The 8901-nt window shown below is 38.7% G+C and overlaps 1 non-coding gene across 1 annotated transcript; it reads left to right on the top strand.

The window, feature by feature from the left end:
* Positions 1-1031: 1031 nt before the first annotated feature.
* LOC127902019 (small nucleolar RNA R71) lies at positions 1032-1135 on the top strand. The gene has a single exon (XR_008054424.1). It is a non-coding gene; the product is annotated as a small nucleolar RNA R71 (small nucleolar RNA).
* Positions 1136-8901: the final 7766 nt, after the last annotated feature.

The following is an 8901-nucleotide window of genomic DNA, read 5'->3' as shown; positions in this document are numbered from 1 at the left end:
TCTCACCTGTGGATTTTCCCTTCTTTCCTTTAGCTAACCTTTGAGGAAATGGAGCTTTGGGAACGTATGCTCGTGGGTTGGTTTCTTCTTTCTCCTCCGATGATGAGTCCTCAACATTCACAGGTACAATTTAATTTTCTTTTGTCACCGGCATCTCCACTTTGTTGTCGACTTCCTTTCCTTTTCGCAAGGTCATTACTGCTTTGACCTCTCCATGTTGCTGTGGTGAACTAGTACTTGCTTCATGTACTCCTTTAGGGTTAGGCACTGGTTGACTTGGAAACTTGCCTTTCTCAACAGTCATTGCCAAGGTCTAAACTGAAGAAGCAAGTTGTCCCACCATCTTCTCAAGGCTTGAAACTGATTGAGCTTGTGAGTTGAAGCCTGCTCTCAACTCATTTCGTAGTCCATCAATGGTACGGTTCTGTTGCTCAATCGTGGAGTGAGTAACATTCTTGAAATTCTGGAATGAATCCTCCCATGGTCTGGGTTGAGAGTAGTTCTGGTTCTGATTGTATGGTCTAAATGGGGGCTGAGAGGCTTGAGGATTTTGTGGAATTGGTGGAACTAGAGCTGCTGGTCCATTCTGTTGGAGTCCTTGAGACCATGAAAAATTTGGGTGGTCTCTCCATCTAGGGTTACATGTGTTGGAGTATGGGTTGTAATTCGATGGCTTTCTCATTACACCTATGGCATTGGCTTGATCTGAGTATGAGTCATGGTCATGTGGCTCTGTTGATTTAGCAGTCGATAACGATGCTATTTGTCGAGAGAGACCTTCAATTATCGCTTTGACTTCTTTAATTTCTGAACTTGACTCGCCAATGTGAACCTCATTTACTCCCTTAATCCTTCTAGTATTCCTAAGTGATCGACTCTGTTGTTGGGAATTATCCGCTTGTCGCTGGAAGAATTTCCAAATTTCTGATACACTTTTTGACATTAGCTCTCCTCCACTTGTTGCCATTAGCCATTCTTGCACATTTGGTAGTAATCCCTCCAAAAAGTATTGGCATTGGTGCCATTTCTCGTACCCATGATGTGGACACTTCAAGAGTAGCCCATTAAATCGCTCCCATGTTTCGAAAAACTGCTCGTCCTCTCTCTGGGTAAACTCTGAAATTTCCCTGCGAATAGCATTGGTTTTATGCACTGGGAAATATTTATTCAAAAATTTTGTAACCATTTGTTCCCATGATGTGATGCTATTAGCAGGCAAAGTATTTAACCATGAACGAGCTCTATCCTTTAAAGAAAATGGGAATAATCTGAGTTTAACATCATCGTCTGAAAAATTTTCATATTTAAAAGTTTGACAAATGGCATGAAAATCATTCAGATGATTATATGGGTCCTCATTTTCTAAGCCATAGAATGTGGGGAGACAATTTAGCACACTAGGTTTTAATTCAAAACTCCTAGCAGCTACATTTGGGTATCTTATGCATGATGTGCTCAAATTAGCTAAGGGACTAAAATAGTCCTTAAATGGCCTCTCCTATGGTGCTTGTAAATCTATTCCAAATTTATTTTTAATGTGCTTTTGTGTGCGAAGTGTTTTTTCTAATTCAAGGTCTATAGGTTCAATATTAGGTAATAATGACCTACGACCATGCATGCAAAACAAATAAAATAAAAATAAAGATGGGAACAAAACAAATAAAAATAAAGAAAAGAGAGAAATTACGATACTAACCTTATTGCGCTATTACAACCTTTCTATAAAAATACACAAAAACAAATACGTGAAATTAACTAAAAATAAATTAATAAGATAAACAAAAAAAATTACAAAGAAAAATAAATTAAAAATTAAATTACAGAATTTTAAAAAATAAATTGAAAATTAAATTACAGAATTTTAAAGAAGAGAAAAAGAAAAAAAATACTAACCTTTAAATGTAGATTCACTTTTTTTTTTAATAATTAAAAAAAATACAAGAAAACAAATAAAAGAAATTATTCACAAAAATTAATTCTATGAATTAAAATTACTTACCTCCCCGGCAACGGTGCCAAAAACTTGTTGTGCAAATTTTAATGTACTCGCAAGCGCACGAATCTATTGTAGTATAGATCAATGGTGACGAGTGTCGATCCCACGAGGAGGTGGATTTTAATTGTGTGTAGAATTAATTTTGTAAATGGGTGATTGGATTTGTGGTGGAAATGATTTGGAATATCTAAAACTTAAATTAAAATGGCGAGAATAAATTCTAAAATTGGTATTGAAATGGTGAGAATAAATTGAAGAGAATTCTATTGAAATGACGTACTTGGGTATCTGGATCCGTATCAACATGTATCATGGGCTAAATAATCTGTATTAATGCCAATTAAATCATAAGGGGGGAATCCACACCTCATGAACCACGCTCTAATCAATATGGTGCTAAGGGCTTATCGTGCCAAATAATAATAACCTTGTACTAGAGGGCCGGTGAAACCAAGGCGGTACTAGACAAGATTAGTATTATTTGTCGACGAGAAGTCAAAACATCCACAAAAACTAGAGGGGAAGATAAATTTACCAGATAAAGCCCATGACACATGTTGAGACTTCACCTTCAACCCAAGCTTGAAAGAAAATTAGCCACTCATAATTGAACTAGGGGCAAAATGAGAATTTATTAAAATATGAAGAAAATACAAGATGGAGAAGGAATTACAGAAAATGGATCCCAAAAATGGATTCAGAGCTATCAAATTAGGGGGGGAGGCCCCCTTTTTATAGATACATGGAGTAAATTATGGCAATCGGATTAAAAACAGTTTGGACGCTCAGGATTGCGCCACGTCATCAGTCAACAGTCCACGGTTTGACCACGCGGATGAACAGTAACACAGTTTGACCCGGATGAACAGTAACGCGGTTTGGTTGAAAATAATCCAGTGTGATGCATGCACCGTACGCGAGATTTTTCGTCCACTGATATGATGTGAATAGTGCCATTTTTCCTTTTATGCTCCTCCTAAGGTTTTCGACCGTCCTGAGTTCAAAAGTGATGTCCGTTTTGCCGTCTAATCTCTCCTTTATTGTGAAATGACTATAATGCCCCTAAAATACATAAATTACTTAATTAAAATAAAACACACGTAATTAAATCACAAGAATGTTAAAAACATAAAAGTAAGGGTTGTTAGTAAGACTTGAAATGTAAAAACGTGTTTCTCCCCCCAAACTTAGGGTCTGTTCTATTCTTCTGGCTTTGCTCTAGGAGTCTCGTACAATTCAACTAAAGTCTAAGTGTCAGGACATAATTTCACTTTCATCTATAACTTATCTCTACTTGGCATTCTCATAATACTTAATAACACTCAATTTATCTTCATTAGGTATTCAAATCCATATAAAAATACCAGATAACAGAGCTTCACACAACATAGACATAAACACATACATAAATCACATGCATTCGGCAACAACCCCCCAAACTTGAGAAATATTGTGTCCTCACAAGCATACAGAACAACAGTTCACAAACGGACAAACAATAAACTAGTAAAGCTTTTTTTTTTAAAACTGAAATGAACTAGGAAAGAAAGAGTACTCCCCTGGGGTGGGGACTGCAGCATAGGAAATGTTGCTCATCAGTGCTTCTTGGATGCACTGCGCAGCTTATCCTTTGGTGAAGCTTTAGGGGAGGTGGCTGGCAATGTCTTGGTATTTTTCGCTGCGGGGCTGGTGAGAGGAGTGGTGGCTGGGGTTACTGTAGCAGTACCTGTAGACATATTGCCTTTTCGTTTGCTGGATTGTCTTGGACTGGTGTGGATAGGCTGGCTAGGAGTTTGCTGTGGAGGCTTTGGGGTCAATGCATCAGCTGCCTGGCCCTCAGCGGTGATGGCAGCAATAACTGCAAGTAGTTGCTTGGCTTGCTCAGATGTAGGCATAGCTCTGGCTGCTGCAGCAGCCAACTCAGCATCGACTCGCTCCATCTCATCTTCAGAGGCTGGAGGGGTTGCCAATTTAGCTTTACCCTTATCCTTCCTCTTACTCGCAAAGTCTGGAATAGAGGGTTCCTCTTCAGGGTCTTCTTCCTCTTCTTCTTGAATAATGTGTTTTTTTCTTATTTTGGGTTGAACTGGGATGGTTGGTTCCTCATTTTCTTTTTCTGAATTGTCTTCTGCCTCTGAGGGTGAGCTATCAGTCTCAGACTTGTCACATTCGTCCTCAAGTGGGTCAGATGGTTTAGCCTCTTCTGAGTCGACTGCTGCTTGTGGCTCAGTGGCAGCTTCCTCTGCTGGTTCATCTGAAGCAGTGGCTTCTTCACTGGCTACTGCTGGAGCACCTGTGGTGTTGGTGTCAAAATTAAACTGCTGGAACAGTGCATCAGGAAAGTTCCGGTGAGTGCGTTTCATGTACAGAGCAAATTGGTGTAGTTGGTTATCCAGGTGATGTAGATAGCTCCAAAATCGACCATTTTCCCTCTGTTAAGCTTCTACACATTGAGTTATACTACTGCTGAGTGCCTGGATAGTCTGTTCTAACCCAATAGCTCGTCTTGCTCTAGTGACAACAACTGGCTCAGTGGTTGTTCCAGCACTCTCGCCAGCAACTCTGTCAATGGTACGTGCCGTAAAGGCACTATCATTTTTTACATGTTCATCTCTAGTGTCAAGACGAACACCTGAAACTACACAAATGCTAGTGACAAGAGAGGGAAATAGCAAGGTAGTAGTTCGGTGAGTTTTGACTGCACAATTATGCTATAGACATCTATAGGAAGTCCTCGAACTATGACATATAACAAGACCAACCTTTCTTGCGAAACTGTAGTAGTGTGAGTGATGGGCATAAGCCTAGATTTCAGAAATTTCACCCACACCTTACCAATAGGTTTCAAATCTATTCTATTAACTACATGCCCTTCATCGTTAACCCATGATGCCCCTTCGATGGTAAGAGTTTTGAAAATGGTGTTCCACTTTTTCGGGGTCAACTTATCACGCAACTTAGCATACTCACATGCAATTTCAGCAGGTAAGTTATAGAAAACATTGATCACACGGGAGTCTAATGGGACAAGTGTATTTCTTACCCACACGTTGTGCTGATCAGGGCTTACCGAATTGGCATAAACTTCTTTGACAATAGGCAGCACAGGATCTCGAGGGTGGTTGCAAAACTCTAGCCATCCTCGCTTTGCCACAGCATTATAAATGGTTTGCACAATTCCCGTGAGTTAGTCTAGGAATTGAAACCCTTTTTCTTCTAGAATTCGACGCGGCTCTATGAATTCTTCATATTTTTCTTCAGCGTGATAACTCTAGAATCGTGATGGATCTTTGAGGCAGCTTACTGTTTTCTTGTATCTCGGCATTACTGTAGCAGTAACAAATTGAGGTTACTGTTCCTGAGAGTAAAAAGAGAAGAAGAGGTTAAGAATTAGGAGAGTTGGATTTTGCGAAGGAGATGGGGAATAGTGGCTTAGAGTACTAAGCACAGTGACTCCTTTATATAGTGGACTTTTAATTGGAGATAAATACGGTAACTTGAAATAATTTAGGGAATAAAATATTTTTGAATTAAATGTGCATATCCCAAAATTATCGGCCAGTGAATTTAAAGCTCTATTTTCAGAGATTTGTTTCCGCAATTTCTATCCATATCCATGCATCCATCTGTCACGATTGTATCTCCAACGGTAAGTGAAAGGCTCCAGCGTTAGTTTACTGTAACGGTACAATTAGCTGCTGCAGCACCCACTTGCTTATTCTAACAACGGATACATTCTCCCCACTAAAAGCTTCTGACACGTGGTTCACCTCTGGATTCTGCCACCATACATTCTCACGTGTCAATATAGAATTCAATTGTCACATTTATTAAATTCAAGTCTAAAATTATTAAAAAAAACATAGATAAATCAAATTAAAGTGAAACTAAAGTATGCCATAATGGAAAAAGATAAAAATAAATGGTTAACATGGAAAATTAAGATTAAATAAAATGGTAAAGAGGGAGAGATGTCCATAAAATCAAAGGATATCAAAATTGGTTTGAAATGGCTGTCTCCTCAATGGGCTGCCTCCCATGAAGCGCTTGATTTAAGGTCCTTCAGCCTGACCTTCTATCTTTGCTCAATAGCTGGGTTCTTTAAGGAGTAACACCTCCTTTGAACATTCTGCTGCTAGATGTATGTAATGCTTAACCCTGTGCCCATTAACCTTGAACTAGTGGCCTGTTTGTTCATCTAGAAGATCAACAGCTCCATGAGGGTAAGATTTTAACAACTTAAACGGGCCAGACCATCGTGACTTGAGTTTTCCCGGAAACAATCTTAGTCTTGTGTTGTGAAGCAACACTAATTGACCAGGGGTGAATTTCCTATGTTGAATATGCTTGTTGTGCCAGTGTTTTGTTCTCTCTTTATAGATTCTTGCATTTTCATATGAAAATAGTTGTAATTCATCAAGCTCACAAAGTTGAAGTTTCCTTTGCTCTGCTGCAGCATGCATATCCCAATTTAATTTCTTCAGTGCCCAATGGGCTTTGTGCTCTAGCTCTAGTGGCAAATGACATGCTTTGCCATAAACAATTCGGTAAGGAGACATGCCGAGTGCAGTTTTGTATGTTGTTATGTAAGCCCATAGAGTGTCATGCAAATGTAAAGATCAATCCTTCCTTATTGGGTTCACCACTTTTTCTAGGATCTTTTTAATTTTTCTGTTGGACACTTCAGCCTGACCATTGGATTGTGGGCGATATGTTGTTGCTATCTTGTGTCTGAGTCCATATTTCATCATTGATGCAGCAAAGATTTTGTAGCAAAAATGTGTGCCTTCATCACTAATAATTGCTCTAGGAGTGCCAAACCTGGAGAAGACATTTTTTTTGAAGAAAAGTCACCACTGTTTTAGCATCATTGGTAGGTAGTGCTACAACTTCTACCCACTTGGAGACATAATCTACAACAACAAGAATAAATAAGTTCCCAAAAGATGGGGGAAAAGGTCCTGTAAAATCTATTCCCCAAACATAAAAAACTTTCACTTCCAGTATGTTATTTAATGGCATCTCATGTCTGCTAGTTATGTTCCCTGTCCTTTGACACCTATCACAACATTTAACAAATTCATAAGCATCTTTAAAGATAGTAGGCCAATAATAACCTGATTGCATAACTTTGGCAGTTGTTCTGTGACCACCAAAATATCCTCCATATGCTGCAGCATGACATGACTCCAGTATTTGAGGTATTTCTTTTGCTGCAACACATCTTCTTATTACTTGATCTGAGCATAGCTTATATAAATGTGGATCATCCCACTGATAACTTCTAACATCATGAAGAAATTTCTTTTTCTCTTGAAACTTCAGCTCAGGTGGTAGCAACCCACTTACTAAGTAGTTAGCAAAGTCTGCATACCATGGAGGTTCTGACTGCTGCATCATCTGTGATTGCTGTATTACCAACAACTGTTCATCAGGAAAAGTTTTGGTGATGCCCTTCCTTGTCAATATACTAGTGTCTGCTTCCAGCCGTGACAAGTGGTCTGCCACTTGATTCTCAGTCCATTTTCTATCTTTAATTTTCAGATCAAATTCTTGAAGCAATAAGATCCATCTGATTAATCTTGGTTTGGCATTCTTCTTTGAAATTAAATATTTGATGGCTGTATGGTCTGTGTAAACAGTTAATTTGGTACCCACCAGGTAAGCTCTGAATTTGTCAAACGCAAAAACTACTGCTAGCAACTCTTTCTCTGTAGTGGTGTAATTGATCTGAGTTGGAGTGAACGTTTGCTTGCATAGTATATGGAATGAAAAACCTTATCATTTCTTTGCCCCAATACTGCCCCCACAGCATGATCACTAGCATCACACATCAATTCAAATGATAAAGTCCAATATGGAGATATAACTACTTGAGCAGTGATCAGAGCTTTCTTTAGTTCTCCAAATGCTTTAAGGCACTCTGTGTCAAAGTGAAATGGTTTGTCATGCTCCAGTAATGAATACAAAGGCTTAGCTACCTTGGAGAAATCCTTAATGAATCTTCTGTAGAATCCAGTATGACCCAAAAAACTCCTAACACTCTTTATTGATGTTGGAGGTGACAGTTTATCTATTACCTCTATCTTGACTTTATCTACCTCAATACTATCCTTGGATATCTTGTGACCCAGCACTATTCCTTCTTGCACCATGAAATGACACTTTTCCCAATTGAGTACAAAGTTGGTCATCTCACATTGTTTAAGAACTTCTTCCAAGTTGTGTAAACAATCATTGTATGTTTCTCCAAAAATTGAGAAGTCATCCATGAAAACTTCCAAAGTTTGCTCTACTATTTCAGAAAATATAGACATCATGCATCTCTGAAAAGTTGCTGGAGCATTGCATAGCCCAAATGGCATTCTTCTGAAGGCAAATGTTCCATAAGGACAAGTAAATGTAGTATTCTCTTGATCCTCTAGAGCTATAGCAATCTGGTTGTAGCCTGAATACCCATCTAAGAAACAGTAGTACTGTTTTTCAGCAAGTCTGTCCAACATCTGATCTATGAATGGAAGTAGGAAATGGTCTTTTCGTGTGGCTTTGTTGAGCTTCCTGTAATCCATACACACTCTCCATCCAGTCACTGTCCTTGTAGGAATAAGTTCATTTTTCTCATTAGCCATCACTGTTGTCCCTCCTTTCTTGGGAACACATTGAACTGGGCTCACCCATGAACTGTCTGATATTGGGTATATAATTCCAGCATCTAACCATTTGATGATTTCCTTCTTCACCACTTCTTTCATGATAGGGTTCAACCTTCTCTGGTGCTCAACTAAATTGCTGGAACAATCTTTTAGCAGAATTTTATACATGCAAATTGATGGGCTTATCCCCTTTATATCTGCCATGGTCCATCCAATTGCTTTTTTGTATTTTCCAAGCAAATCTACTAAACT

This window comes from Citrus sinensis, chromosome 4 (genome assembly GCF_022201045.2).
Source record: "Citrus sinensis cultivar Valencia sweet orange chromosome 4, DVS_A1.0, whole genome shotgun sequence".
Classification (NCBI taxonomy): Eukaryota; Viridiplantae; Streptophyta; class Magnoliopsida; order Sapindales; family Rutaceae; genus Citrus; species Citrus sinensis.
The sequence above is the reverse complement of the archived record's forward strand: the minus strand, read 5'-3'. Positions and strand labels throughout refer to the sequence as shown.